Source organism: Pyxicephalus adspersus, chromosome 4 (genome assembly GCF_032062135.1).
Source record: "Pyxicephalus adspersus chromosome 4, UCB_Pads_2.0, whole genome shotgun sequence".
Lineage (NCBI taxonomy): Eukaryota > Metazoa > Chordata > Amphibia > Anura > Pyxicephalidae > Pyxicephalus > Pyxicephalus adspersus.
Window position 1 is genome coordinate 73,922,990 of NC_092861.1, and position 15,133 is coordinate 73,938,122.

General features: G+C 36.9%; 1 protein-coding gene across 2 annotated transcripts in view; it reads right to left on the bottom strand.

Moving 5' to 3' along the window:
* The window catches only part of BACH2 (BTB domain and CNC homolog 2), a 164,671-nt gene extending 149,934 nt beyond the window's left edge, over positions 1 to 14,737 (bottom strand). For both annotated transcript variants that reach the window (XM_072408646.1, XM_072408647.1), the window contains exon 1: positions 14,236 to 14,737. The gene's annotated coding sequence lies outside the window, so the exon portion shown is untranslated. The remainder of the gene's footprint in view (positions 1 to 14,235) is intronic.
* Positions 14,738 to 15,133: the final 396 nt, after the last annotated feature.

Genomic DNA, 15,133 nt, shown 5'->3' on the forward strand with positions numbered 1-15,133 from the left:
AGAACGAAAAAAAGTCAAGACATTAAGAACATTTTTATACACTGTGATATTCACAGGATCTCCACTTTCCAAATAAAGTAGAACTTAAAGGTGAATTTAAATGCCACCCCTATTACAAGCATGGGCCAGAGTTAAAGTGTATCTAAGTGCCTATGTATGCGGTAACAGCATGTGAAGTACAGTTTAGACCTAAAACAAAAAGCCAACAAGATCCAGGATTTTAATTTTCTTTTTTGACAAATAGGATTTTTGCATGTCTCTTTTGTTAATTTAAACTACCCTCTAGTTTAGGTCTGCTTTATGTGAATAAAATATAAAACTATTTAGGTTGCAGATAGGTTAACCCTTGTTTAGCAGGTTTACAGCTACTCCCATGGTCAGGCAGATTTAAACATTCATCCAATGCACAAATTATGATAAAATCATAATACTGTATGATACAAAAATGTTACCAAATATTTATGAATAAACCGATGTATTCACATTTTCCTAAACGTAACTGGTATGAACAGGAATCTGAAAAAAATCTATACACAATTGTAAGACGCTAGTAATCACAAGATATGTTTTGTTGTGGGACTGGAGTTGTAAGATAATTATGGTAAAGTCTGACATTGGCTTGCATTCCCTCCTCTGCTTGCACAGTCATAATGTGTGACAGTGTTGTCTTTAGAAAATGCTGTGGTACTTTGGCAGAAACATGGCTCGCTGCAAAAAGAACATTCCAGCGCAAGGTCAAGTCGGGTGACAAGGTGTTTTTCAATACTGTTGCTGTTGCTGTTACCAGACCTCCGCATATATTATGTGATACTGAAAAGTATATTACAAGATGACGAGCAGCAGTGGCCACAATGATCAACATTGGTTTCATTCTTTAAAGCTCCATTTTATGTATTGTTTAGAGTAGTAAAAAACTGCATTTACCACAAATACAAAACCTGAATATTTCATCTCCTAACTAATTTACCAAGGTCATTTTTCCCTAGTTTGTGCTGTTCTTCAAAATAGATAATATAAAGATATTTGGGAAACTTACCTTTGTGTTTCCTCCAGGTATCAATGGCTAGTTGGAAAGAACTTTGACATGAGAAGAAACACCTTTCTGGCAGTTAATAGGAGATTTGCACACAGATCCTCAGCCAGTTTGTAATCAAGGAAGACTGAACCTGCTAACCTATGATGGAGAGGTCTTGTATTTGTTTAGGGAGCAGCACGGGTTGGGACATAGATAGTTTCTATAACTAGATTCTTTCATTTAAAAATTGTGTAGATGATGACAGTCTCAGTGAAGGAATGCATTTTCAGGGTCTTGGGGCAGGAGATGTGACATGAAAGCTAAGAACCCCCCGGGCACCCTTCATGGCTCCCAGGGACAACGCACAAGGGGGCAAGAGAAAGATGGCCAGGAGGCTGGGGGCAGACAGCCCCCGACAGCTGCCCCACCCCCTGCCAAGCAATGTGGTAGCTTTTTGACAAATCACACTCAATCCAGCCCTAATAATGTCAGACGTCTGAATACATCTTTATTGGAGGTCAGTAGGTCATTTTTATAGTTTGGTTATGCTGGCCAGGTATTTAGGTAAAACCTGCAAATTTACCCCCTATATAGTAATAATAATAAACGTACCGTAAATATGAGGTACATAAGAAAATTAGAAACTATGGAGTGAAAGAATACGAATACTATTTACTGAAACCTGCAGAATATTTTAATTTGGAGGTTGGTATTTTTATATATCATTTCACTTTTCAAATAGAAGAAGAGTGTGCTTTGTTTTACATGTATATGTTTTTATGTATATGTCATGTTACTATATTACAGGCAGTATTCACTCGGTTTTCTAAACTTTAATATTTAAATTCTATTCTAGGTTCAATAGCCCACAAGCATTAGCTCACACTCTCAATTATAAAGGAAACCTGTGATTTTTTCCAATGTAAAACTACATTTCTGTGGAACACTATTGAGGTCTCTCTTACTGGCTGATTAAATCCAGTTGTTCAAAAAACACCACAAGTCTTTTCTGAAAGCATTTTGAAATATTAATGTACAAAGGCACAATGTTCTGGTCCCCCTCTATTATTTTCATACACACAATAATAAAAAAGCTACCTAAGGGACTCTAACTCTTTAAACACTTCTTTAATATTGCACATACAGATGTAGAAAAGTCACTTTCTGTACACTGATTTAAAGGGACAGTACACGATCAAGCCTATAAATCCAAAAAACTAAGGAACAAACATGGAAGGGTAGATTTTACTTGAAATAAAAGCTGATTGTGTCCCTTCCCTTATTTTTGAAAGAGAATAAATATTTTCCCATGTTTGCCTGGTACTTAACAGATTTTAAAGTTGAACTAAATCCTGTCTACACTCACCATATTCTTCTCTTCCTCCATCGAATCAATGACAAAACTCCCAAAAAGGTATGTGAGAGTTCATTCATTCCGGGCAGCCCCAGGAAAAGCTAGGATGTGTCAGGTATCCCTGCAACCAAACACTGAGCTACGCATGTGTGCCAGATTAAAAACCGATTGGGCAGTAAGTTTTGTTGCAGAAGGGCTATGGCCTATCCCTTTTTGCATTATAGCTCTGCCTTATCACAGATTTAAAGTGATTTTTTTCATCAATCCTATAGAAAAATGTGCATGCTATGCTGTATAGCCTTCTGGTAGGGAACAGACAAGTAGAAGAATAGCAGAGAGAGCTGGGGCTAAGTACAGTATAATGTACGTGTACCTGCATCGTTTACCAATGCTAAACTCAACAAATACTGTAACGAACCATCCATCAGCTTAAATTAAATGACATCTCCCCCAAAAGAACATCTCATACTTTAGTGTTAGGCAACTTGTCCACCCCATTCTTGCCTGTTAACTTGTCGCCAAGATTCTAAATGCAGGATTAGCATCATGGACAGCAAACAGTCCATCAGTTTGACTAGCTAACATGTTGTAACACTAGTACTAGTATTTTTCACTTTTAAATATTTAAAGCTGCAAAAAATGAGTATTATCTAAATAGAACATTTCTTGTAGATTAAAAAAATAAAGTGTATGGTATTTTTTAACTACATCTAGTATAAATACCTGATTAATCCTCTTTGGCTTCAAGAGATCCTCTGCACAAAAGTATTTAAACTTTGTGGGATTAAATGTACAGGACTATTAGTCCGTTACTAAATTGCTTTTCCAGCATGTCATTGAAAGAAGTCTGAAAGTGGGACTAAGAGTAAGGTACATTTGCAGGCAGGAGTAATATTTATTGTACAACAACCAACCAAACACAAAAGCATATGGTTATATATTGCAGCCTGCAAGTCCTTAGATCCAAGCTTCTTTCCTATACATTCATTTGGTCCTCCTACTATAACACATTTACTATCCCAGGGAAACAACACTTACCACCACCAATTTGTGTATATAAAGAACATTTATAGACTTCTAGCTGTTTTATGCTCATTACTCTTTACTGTTTCTTTAAAGTTGTTTTGCTGTATAATGATTTTTACATGAAACAAAACAAGCTGTATATGGATTTATATTCATAAATTCTTTAAACAAGGTTTTAAATAACATTTTATTTGACACAATACCATGTTGGTTTGAGACAGTCCCTTTAGTTTGAAAGAAGAAAACATGTTCTAAAAAAGAGACGCCTAACATATAGTCAAGCCAGGCAATGTTTTTTTTTCCAGCTGGGCAGGTTCTTCAATGTGTAGGTGAGATAAATGGTTCTACATCTATACAAATCTATACATATTTATTGTGTATTATTTTGTTACAACGGCGAGGATTCTCCTCCCATAAGATACTCTATATGTATGGCCATGCTGTAAAAGTGAACACTTTTGAACCACTTATCAGTTTACCCCAGTTTAGAGCAATTCATTGCAAATAAATAGATTGACTTGCACAATCAAAAACCAGATCAAAGTAGAAGCACCAAAAACGTGAGCCTAGCTATGCTAAGAGCATTACACTTTTGTTTTATTGGGACAGGAGCTGTGAAAAGATTATTATATACAGGGTTGCACATTTTCCAGTATTATATAAAATGAAAACAATCCAACATGTGCTACACAAAATCCCAGCAATGTCTAGAAGGGAGACTAAACGTAACTTTTTTTTTTTTTTTCGCAAACATGCTGGAACTGAAAGGTAAAAATAGTGCATACATACTTGCAAAATTATAGAGCACATTTATACATTCTGTCATACAAAAAGGCATAGCTAAATCAAAGCAGAAAAAATCCGGGATGAGTGTATTACAAGGTTATAGCTTGAGACGTAAGTTGTCCATTTAATAGTTCTAAAGTCCCACCGTGTAAACCATGATCAATTCTTACTTATGCTTTTATTTAGAATGAAAATCATCAAGTTTTGCTATTGAGGTTTGATATCAAGAAATACACCCCTATGTGTCTTCTGGCTGATCCAAAAGGTATTCCGGCTGCTGGGAAAGCACAATGCAGAATCTGGGATTCTCTAAAACCTCTTGAATACAGAGCACAGAGGTCATAGGGATTTCACGCCTCCCTCTTAGTATGTCATCACGCTCCTAGATGGCATAAAGACCAAGACACATCATTGCATAGATTAGGGTAGCTTCTCCCAGCCCTGACCTGTGTTTTCCTTTTTCATTTGATAGACAGCTGCTTTTTTGAGGAAAAACAAAACAAAACCGGTGGCTTAATAATAAAGGAAAGGAGAGAAGGTTTGGGAGAGGGACAGAAATGTCCTATTACACACTCGATTCCCAGCAAAGAAGGAAAATAAATCCATAATTCATACAGAAGACTTTCTTTAAGGAAGCCTTGCATTCATTCCTCAGATGGTAGAACCACCCTCCCACTAATTCAGGGGGGTGACGAGGGGGAAGATAGGAAAGATGGTGTGTGGATACTACAATATATGGACAATTTAAAATGCAATTTCAATAACACAGATTAGCAAATATATATGTTTGGACCATTTTTTTATTTATTTATAAGGATTTATGAAAACACGTGTAGGGAAAGAAGGAAGGGTACAACATTAAAATAGAGGACAGTACAATAAAACAATTGGAATCTCAAGGGGGGACACAAATAGTAAGGGGAAAAATTTAGCAATTACTAAAATGGGAGGGTAATTTCCTGGGTCTGAAAGAGAGGGCATCAGAGAATAGAGGCAAATACTAAAGAGTATGGTGTTCAAGAAAAACAAACAATCAGGATGATATAAACTACTGCATGGCCTTGGTGGTAGTCTAGTTCAGTCAACATTATCACAACAATCGTTCATAGAGGTGGGAATGGTGTTGCGCATGATATTTGAACCCAAAAAAAAAAATTCTACCTTTTGCATTTTACCAATCATTTATTTTTACATGGAGATTCTGCTAGTAAAAAGTCTTCCAGTCCTCAGACAACACCCTTTAGTATCATGACAACAAAAACAAGATTGTTGTAAAAAAACCTTCCCCTCTTATGTTGTCTTTAACAAGGCATGATTCTGTAGTCCTCAGAGCTAGCTAAATTGGTTAATTTATAACAGTCAGCACAAGAAGTCATTAGCGACAGGATTTCTGGCAAGACCTATCAAATTAAAAACAAACAAAAACACCTTCAAAAGCATTTTTAAACAGACCAAACAGGAGCAAAAATGAAAAGATAATTGTCCAGGTTCAGATAAACTTTAACAAGCAATTTCAGATTGTTGGCGGTATAAACAAAGGAATACTAAATTCCTTTAATTATTAGCACAATACTATGTATGTAATATACTAACCACTAGCAAGTAACAACCCTAGGTCAGCATTTCTATGATTGCCATACTAATTATGCAGAAGTTGACCTGTAATTGGTTGACAATAGAACTGCTTTCATAGTGTTATTTATCAAAACTCAAAGTCGAACACTAAATAACAAAATACAGCGGCATTTGCTTGATGTGGATTTCTACTTTCAATAAGAATATAATTCTTTATTCATGATAAATGGATGGAAAAAAAAAAACCTGAGTGGATTAAGGTCACACAGACCCCTAGCAGGACATGTCAGCAGTGCTAGACACTCCTCTTTAGTTTTTGTATACAAACACTGTAATAAGCAGTCACTGTTGGCGGATCTGCTTCTGCATGACTGTACAGATTCTTTCCAGGTCATTCACTCCGATTTCCTGAAAAACACCATGAACTTTAACGGCTAAGGACAGGCTCTTTCCTGCCTCCTGGGCACATGTCCCCAGACTCCTCTACAAAGAAACAGTTACCTGCTCACAGCAAACACTGAGTAAAGCAGAATTGGATGGAAATAGAATCATTTCACGAGGCAGCAAAAGCTATATCACAGCACAAATATAAACCTTTCACTAGTACAGTAAGATAAGAAAAAGCCACTATTTATCTCATATTTCTATCAAATTCTGGACATGGAAAGTCATACATGTCCTATTCAGTGCACAAAGAACAGAAATGTATTTGTAGAGTATGGTTTGTAGAAGGATAAAGAAAAGAACGTAATCTAACAATACAAATATAATAAATGTTCTTACCATAATTAAAACCGGAGAACGGAAAAAAAAAACTGCAGTGGAGGGACACATTTTATTATTCCATATGTAGCCGAACCAGTGATCTGTCTTTGGTCTACAGGCAATATAAATGAGAAACAAACTAAAAATAATAAAAATAAAATATAAGCTTTAGATAAACATTAGATTCTTTGCTGGGTTTATGACAGTTTGATGTTTATCCTGTCCGATAAGGAAACTAATGCATTTTAAGTAAATGAAATGTCAAACTAACAAGTTAATCAATAAATTATATAATTATATCACTAAAGGGTCAATGTACAAAGCAGCGAATCTGACATTCACTAAACATTCCCTGGTGGATAGTTCTCCAGGTCCACGAGTTTCCATGGCAGTGATTCAGAGAATTACAGATTCACTGTTTTAAAAATAGACCGCTAAGATTTCCTATTTATCCATTTCTATTTTATTCAACCTTGACAGTCTTTTCAAAGCTTGGTGCTTTTTATGGCATTGACCGACAGCCAACTGGTGCTTTTCTATTGTAGACAAGCAATTTGAGTCAGCAAGAATCTCTCCTATACAGCTGGGTGAACACAGTTTACATAAGCAATTGCACTACGACGTACAAATAGCAGACCAAACAAGTAACTTAGAAGAAAGTTGGACGATCCCCCAACTTCCAAGTGGAGATGTCCTCCCAACATTACAAGCCCTGACATTACAGGAGCTGTATAAACTGATGAAAGACAGAAGCTGTAAAGGATTCCTGTTACAAAGCAGCAGCATATCTCACAGCAATCTAAAGTGTTAGAGTCATAACATGCCCAAGAAATAAGCGTAGCTAAATAAACTTAGAATCTGGACTGCTCCTCAGTCTGTGTACTGTGGGAGTCTTATTTACATCGCTGTGAGGGGAAGGGCCATGGATGAAATCCCAGAAAAATAGCATGATGCATGCTAGGGGGAGAAGAACAATGCTTTCTTTGTTGAATATCAAAATGATGCAATTGTTCTGTATTCCATGCAGAAATGAGCCAAGTGCAATCAAGGTAAAAGTCTGAGAAGGATGTGTGCACTATACTATGTATACAGAGTAAACAGCCTTCAAATTGTCCTGTCATTATTGTCTTTTTCCCTGGTTTCCCTTTCTTTAAAGAAGCATGGAAGTGATCTGCTCCAGCATCAGATAAGTGACAGTTGCACATTCTTTCATTCATGCTGTGGATGATTTAGAGAGGGCAGCTCAGGGCTCAGGCAGACACGTGAGTCAGCAGCAGCTGCCTGTAGGAAACTGCTGACAAGCTGTATTGTTCTCACATACACAAACCACTACACACACCTACCTCATAAATAAAACATGGCACTATGTAAATTGGACACCAGGAACACCTCCACACTTACAGTTCCTGTTTTCCAAGTCAAGGTCAAAATTAACCCCCCAGTGCCCAGCAGAATGAGCAAACCTTTCACAAAGGATTAGCAGTATCCATGTGTGTGCTAAGCATTTGTCTGCTGCTTTGATTTCACATTGTTTTTTCCAGGACTATATCTCTGCTTTGTTTAATTATTTGCTGATCACACAATATATGTGTTGTTTATGTATGTGCTAGATTTCTCAGTTTTCATTTTTGTACAATTGCAGTGGAATCATTACAATGGTACAAACATGTGATTGAATCTGATGGATTCACTAGATGAAAACTGAAATTCTTCACTAGTCAAATGCAAGTCTGCAAACAATGGGAAAACTCATCAAGTAAAGCATTAAGCTACGTACACACACACACACACACAAGATAGAAAATTGTCATTTAAATGACCTATCAGAGACATATCGGTCATAAATAATGGTTAAAATAAATAGGGAACAAACAACAGCAAAATATGACAATCCACTATGATTCTCGACTGCAACTAGCTATCCATCCAGATGGATTTGTTAAGGTCATTATCTGCCATCCACTATTGTGTGTACAGATGTCATCAGACAATAAATTATCGTGACCACGCATGCACAGCACTAGGCGTGCTTTGGGTAAGAGGAAGTGATGCAATGATGTAATGTGAACAACCTTTAAATGATTGTATCCACAGTCAGTACAGTGGTTTGCTGAGTTCTTAGAATAGTTGTGCCTTGCTGTATTCATAGCATGGTGGGTTTATACGTTTCACAATCCATTCATTAAGGATCATGCATCCGCTGTGGCTATACTCTTGTTGAACCCACTGCACTAGTGAACACTGAGGAAAATGACATGCTGCAATCTTATGCAGCACACATTAAAGCTTTAAAATATATATCAACACAATGTGCTAATCTCTTCTCTTTCTGAAGATCGGAAAAGGAAGAAAGATAAAATAGCCTACAAAATATACAATAAGAATACCGTAAGACAACCCACAAGCTTTTTCTATGAATTGTGTGAATGATTTCTTATACCTAACCTGCCACCACCACCACTGATCTTTCTAGATTGCTGTGCAACACAACAATGACAAAACGGGATTGTCTGGTCTCCAATATTTGTTACGGATCCACTTGATACTGCTACATCACCACTGTGAGCTGTAGTGACTAGTAGGGTCCGACAGTTGGAAACCACAGAGTGCAGCGGGGAAAAGGACAACCAACACTCCCAGAAGTGTCCGACACAGCAAAGCCTGGACACATTCCAAAAATACTGCACCAAACCTTAAAATTAGGGGCTGCATTTGTTTTTTCAGTTTCTTTCCTTTTTCACCAAGTGACCCTTACAGTAAAACACTTTCTGTCCTAGGGCGACAACGTTGACGTGGCACTATATCTAAGGTGAAACCGTGTCATCACCCTATGGCAGGTCTACTGAACAACATCCCCTCTTTACTGTAACAAAGGGAAGATGTTTTGATAGTCCACAGAAGGAGCTGGGGATAATAGCAAGTGATATATAACATAAGAACAAAATATCACTGTTCTGGCATCATCAACAAGTACTTTAATTTGGAAGGTTAGGGTTCACACACACACACTTCAGCATTTTCAGAAAGAAAGTCAGCAAACAACCTTGGCAATTTACCCATTATAGGTTTTTTTTCTAATTCATGATGATTGGAACGTGGAACTGGGGAGACAATTTATCGATGGAGGATTCCTAATATTTCTGATCTTTCTATGTAAAACTAGTAAACATGTCCTCTGGTAAGCCTGGGGAAATCTGCCTGCACATGGCCAGTTTTATAATAAAACATGCTAAAAAAAGGAAACATAACCAAACACCACGCATTTTTTTTGTATTATGGATCATTTGAGACAGATGGATCAATCAAAATGTTGCTCTGGGTATTTTTTTTTCTTTTTAACCACAAAACTACATAGTCACACAACACAGAACTTCCTCATCAAGCTTCTGAAACCGATACTCTAAAAAGCGGAAAAAGGTGCATCTGTATTTACTGTATCGTAGTGTTCAAGCTGGTGTATTTTGACAATCGCTGGCTAAAGGTGCTTTGACAGCCCATTGCGATAATTACATGCCGTTTTGTGATTACACCTGGAAAACCGTTTGGTTTCTTCAAAATAACAAAAAACAACTCAGTCTTGTGGTTCTTTTTACCCTCAAATAACTTGTGATATTTGAAAATTGACTGCAACAAATATACAGACAGGGTAAATGCACTTTGGAATGGCTTTATATAAAAGCTATTTTCCACATGGAACTGACGTCTATGGTTTATTGGTGACAAGTGCAAAACCAAACATGCTACAGACAACAGTACTACAGCTTTATTCAGATTCTGTCACTTGCATAATATACGAGAAAAATTACTATACCAAATAACTGGTATAATAAAACAAAAATTCATATAAGTCTACACATTTGGATGAATCAAAAAAAAAAAAAAAAAAGGAAAATAAAAAAATACTTTGAAAAATATTTAATACACAACCTGCGAATACAAAATATACAAAAGCTGGAGATGAATCAAAAAAAAAAAAAAAAAGGAAAATAAAAAAATACTTTGAAAAATATTTAATACACAACCTGCGAATACAAAATATACAAAAGCTGGAGCTGAATAATAATAATAAAACATGTCACTGACAAAAAAGCAGAGTATCAAACATGTGGTTCATATTAGAAGTTACAAAATAATGGGATGGTCATTAGGTATATTGTAAATGCCAATATTTCTGAGTTGCTTCAAAGAAAAAGGTAGCCAGATATACAGTAGGCATGTATATCGAGTAGTGTAGCTCATTTGTAATTAACCAACATTCCTTAAGAGTTGCAATTACCTGACCTGGAATTTATAAGAAATATACTATGGGGTTGGCAGTTGTACCATTGAATTTCTAACAAGAGTTACTTGTTTCAAGTTCTGTATTTCAATTAAAATAAGAACAGTTTCTCTACCCCTTTTTTACAAGGTCTCAGCCAGAAACGATCATTGGGTGTTTACATTTTTTTTTTGTTCAGCATTTCATATTAAAGGTCAGTAAATTGTTAAATTAAACAATATTGTTTAAGACATAATCCAAAAAGTTAAGTTTCTAGTTCATGCACTATTCTGATAAAAATAGGTATAACATCTGGATGGATAATGTTTACACCATTTCTGCACATCTAATAAATCGGTTACTAGTAAAAATGAATAAAGTATGTGTATAATGATAGAACAATAATGCCTACAAAGCTGACCTGCAGTTTCTGATTCCACGTTTTTCATGACTCAATGGTATGTCCTGTGTTTAGTACTTCAAGCTCAAAAAAGCAGAGCAGTTTTTGAACACCACTCAAGATTACAACACAAACTAATACCGGTATTTATATATATATATATTAAGTAAATACATTTCACATTCAGTACATCTATTACACTAACGGTAGCTTAACATTACATGTCAGCAGATTTGTTTTGCTAGCTTTACACATATGAATGCCCTAGAATGGAGTTAAAAACAAGCAAACAATATTTAAGAGGTCATTTAGAATAAGATATATATTCAGTAATAAAATGCCAAATTTAATAGAAAATATTATGCTTGCCATATGTTGCTTACTGTAAAACATTACTGTAAAGATAATGCAGTCATCCCAAGCAAAATCATCTTTTTATAATTGTCAAAATACTTGTGAATTTAGAGTAGTGAACGCTGAGCCTCTTCTATCAAAGTTTCTAATTTTGGAATTTTTCTTGCACAATTTCAAGCAGCATGGCTTGACGCGAATCTCTATGCTTTGTTATTACAAACAATTTACAGAATGGAGAGCAAATAATAACTACTAATCAAGATCTAAACAATTAGAAATTAAACTGGAGAAGGTCAACATTTGCCGTTTAGTTTAAAGAAATGTATCATGTGGACTTCTCAGCAGGACATTTGTATATTATTATTCAGGGTTGAGACAGTGATCCAAAGATAAAGTCAATCTTGCTTTCACTGGGTGATCCCATGGCTAAGGACAACAAGAAAGGAGGGAGACCAATTTAGCTCCAAAGCTTAGTCAGACTTCTCAGCAGTGACCCGGCAACTATTACTAGGCTGAAGGTCATCATTCATCTAGCCAGGGTGGTTCTATTACAATCCAACACATGCATCCTTTGCATCAGATAAGCTGAATCAGTTTTCATGTGCAGTTCTGCATGCAGGAACAGTGATTGGTATGCAGGGATGTATCTGGTGAGACAATTCAGACACCATATTTTCTAAAAAGAGGATCTGAATGTGCTTTCCCTTTAAAAACATAATGGTTTCCCATGATGATTTAACGTAAACTTTCAATACCTTTACATATACATCAAAAGAGCTTAACTAGAATAATAAATACAATAATAATGCAAATATTCAAAAGCAAGCTGGTCTTTTACCATATATACAGCATGCTGATCATAACGTATGTAAAAATATTGTACAGATTATATTGCTCAGTAGTATGAGAATAAAATCTCACATTTAAACCTCAAGTGAACCTATTGGAGATTTAGTATAGGATTAGCAGACCTAGAGCCTCAAATAACCAGTCAGAAAAGGAGATTTTTTTAAATGATGGAAAATTAACTAGGACATATGGGCTAATATTTTCTTTTACCAGAAGAAATGAATCAAAGTTTTCATGGATCACCTTAACAATGAGGATGGGAAGAGGTCTTATTGCCCACATAGGCACACTATTAAATATACTCTAGAAATACACAGTGGCTCCCATTTAATACATGCTCATTCGTTTTATTCCCAACACCAAATTACATGCAGAAGCTCTTTTAAAAAAACAAAAAAAAACTTTCTGGCACGTGACTGATGTTTGTGTGCACAGGTGCACTTTACACTTCGGTAAATCAGACCCGGTGTGCCCATCCTACCAGGTCTTAAGATTAAGAAAAAATAAAAATAATTAGATCAACAGTATAAAAACTAAATAAAAACCTACATGCAATTTGCGTGGACAATTCTAAAACATGAATATAATTTTATTTTGTAAAAGGATTGTATTACTGTAATGTTTACGTTATATTATACACGTATTCTCATTTCTCTGCAATGACGTCACACATTTCAGACTTTACAAAACTTCAAGATAAAAGCGAATTATCATGAAAATGTAGGATCATCTTCAGGATCAGATATATTGTATACCAAAAAGTACAATGGATAGATACAGTGAATGAAACAACTACTAAAATATCACAGTGAATGAAACAACTACCGTACTAAAATAGCACAAGAAAGATCACATCTCTAGTGTAATTGTGTCAAAAACCATCTGGATATAAGCTGAATGGACGTTTTGGCAGGCCCTGGTCCAATATAATGATGGTAAATTAAAAAGAAGGTTGTACAATCACATTGTAATGTCTGTGACCAGTGGAATATATAGGGAATACAAAAATGGGTGAATATGATACTGGTGATAAGAAAACAAAGCGCTTGCAGCGCAAGGTACGGAGAGGTTAAAGAGGTTTGTACAGATGTGCTACGCCAGCATAAGACGATATGCAGTTCCCATTATGTACAGCTCAGCGTAATCTCACACTTTTCAATGAAGACACAGCGGTTTTCACGATGACGTACTCCTGTGTGTATGACAGTACACAATGCAATGACATGCCTGTGTGTGTGAACACACATTCCTCCTTGGTAACACTGACATTTGTCACTCATTATTCTACACCTGGGACAAACACAACACTAACCATATTATCAGGCTTCCCTAGTCCAAGGCTTAGTACATACAATGACCCTGAAATGCTGAATAATAAACATGCCTGTGATCTAAAGTGTGATCACACTGTGCTACTACACAACACATCACATGGCTGATGAAACAACACAACATTCAGCACACAATTATGAATGAAAGGACGGCGGAGCTGGCGTTCAGAAAATAGCCATGTATGGGTTAATAGCAAGGAAGAAGACTCCAAATGTGACAGCTGTTTCTCCATCTAAGCACAAAAACAAGATGAGTGCCACACACACACACACACACACATATACACACACACATCTTGTGTGTCAGCCAGGTCATGGGGACTTGTTGTAGTAAATGGTGCCAGGCTGCAGAGCTTCCACCAACAACTTTCCCTCCATCCAACAACAGATGAGCTAATGGGGGGTCTGCCTGGCTTTTGTGTGTAAATGCTTGCACAGTGTTGGGGGGCTGTGTAGTGCACACCCCACATTGTTATCATATCCCCACCACACACACAAATAGCACACATTGATCACACTCACCTTCTGTGCACTTTCAGTTCCTCCTCTTGCTCTAGTGAGCACGTTGTGGCTCTGTGTTTGTTTGCTTTTTGTTTGTTTTGTATTTTTTTTCTTGGTTTTATTTTTGGTTTGACAAGCTCACCCCACAGGGAACCATCACATGGCCATTTGCCGTAGCTGCTTGTGAGGCTGCCTTGTTGTTGTTGTTCCCAGGAGCCAGCTTCTCAGGCAGGATCCACCCCCAGCCCTTGTACGTGGGGCTTGTAAAGAGGAAGGCTTTGTAAAGGAGGGGGCAAGAAAGAAAAAAAAAAAAACACACCGTAGCCGTGCGGATATGTCAGCTCTCCCAGGCGGGGGTACCAGAGGCTCGTCACACACTAACACATTGTGTACAATTCACTTCCTTGTGTGTTTGTTTAGGAGAAGCCAGAGCCTGACTGAGAGTGCCTGTGTCTTCATCCTGATGGCAGGCACGGCGGCGTGTGTGACTGCTATGTGTTTGTTGCTCTGTCAATGGCCCGCCTACACCGGCCTCCTTCTACGCCTCCCTCTTGTTTATTGGCACTTCCAGGCCGCTTGTAGACTCGTTACTGACATCTACTGTGTGCTCCATTCTGTCCACACACACATGTATTGATTCATGCTTCCACACACTGACCGGGAAATTCCTCTACAGCCTATTGTTCGGGCACACCAATGGAAGCCTCAGCCTAGTCATAGACTGTAAGCTCTGCGGGCAGGGCTCCTCCTGTCAGGCCTGCAGGTTTGTCATCACTATATGTTGTATATAAATACATTTATTATTATTATTATTATACACTATTTATATACGCAGCACTGTACAAAGTCCATAGTCATGTCACTAGATGTCCCTCAAACTAAAAAGATTTTTTTGCTTTAATACTTTCTGTCCATATAT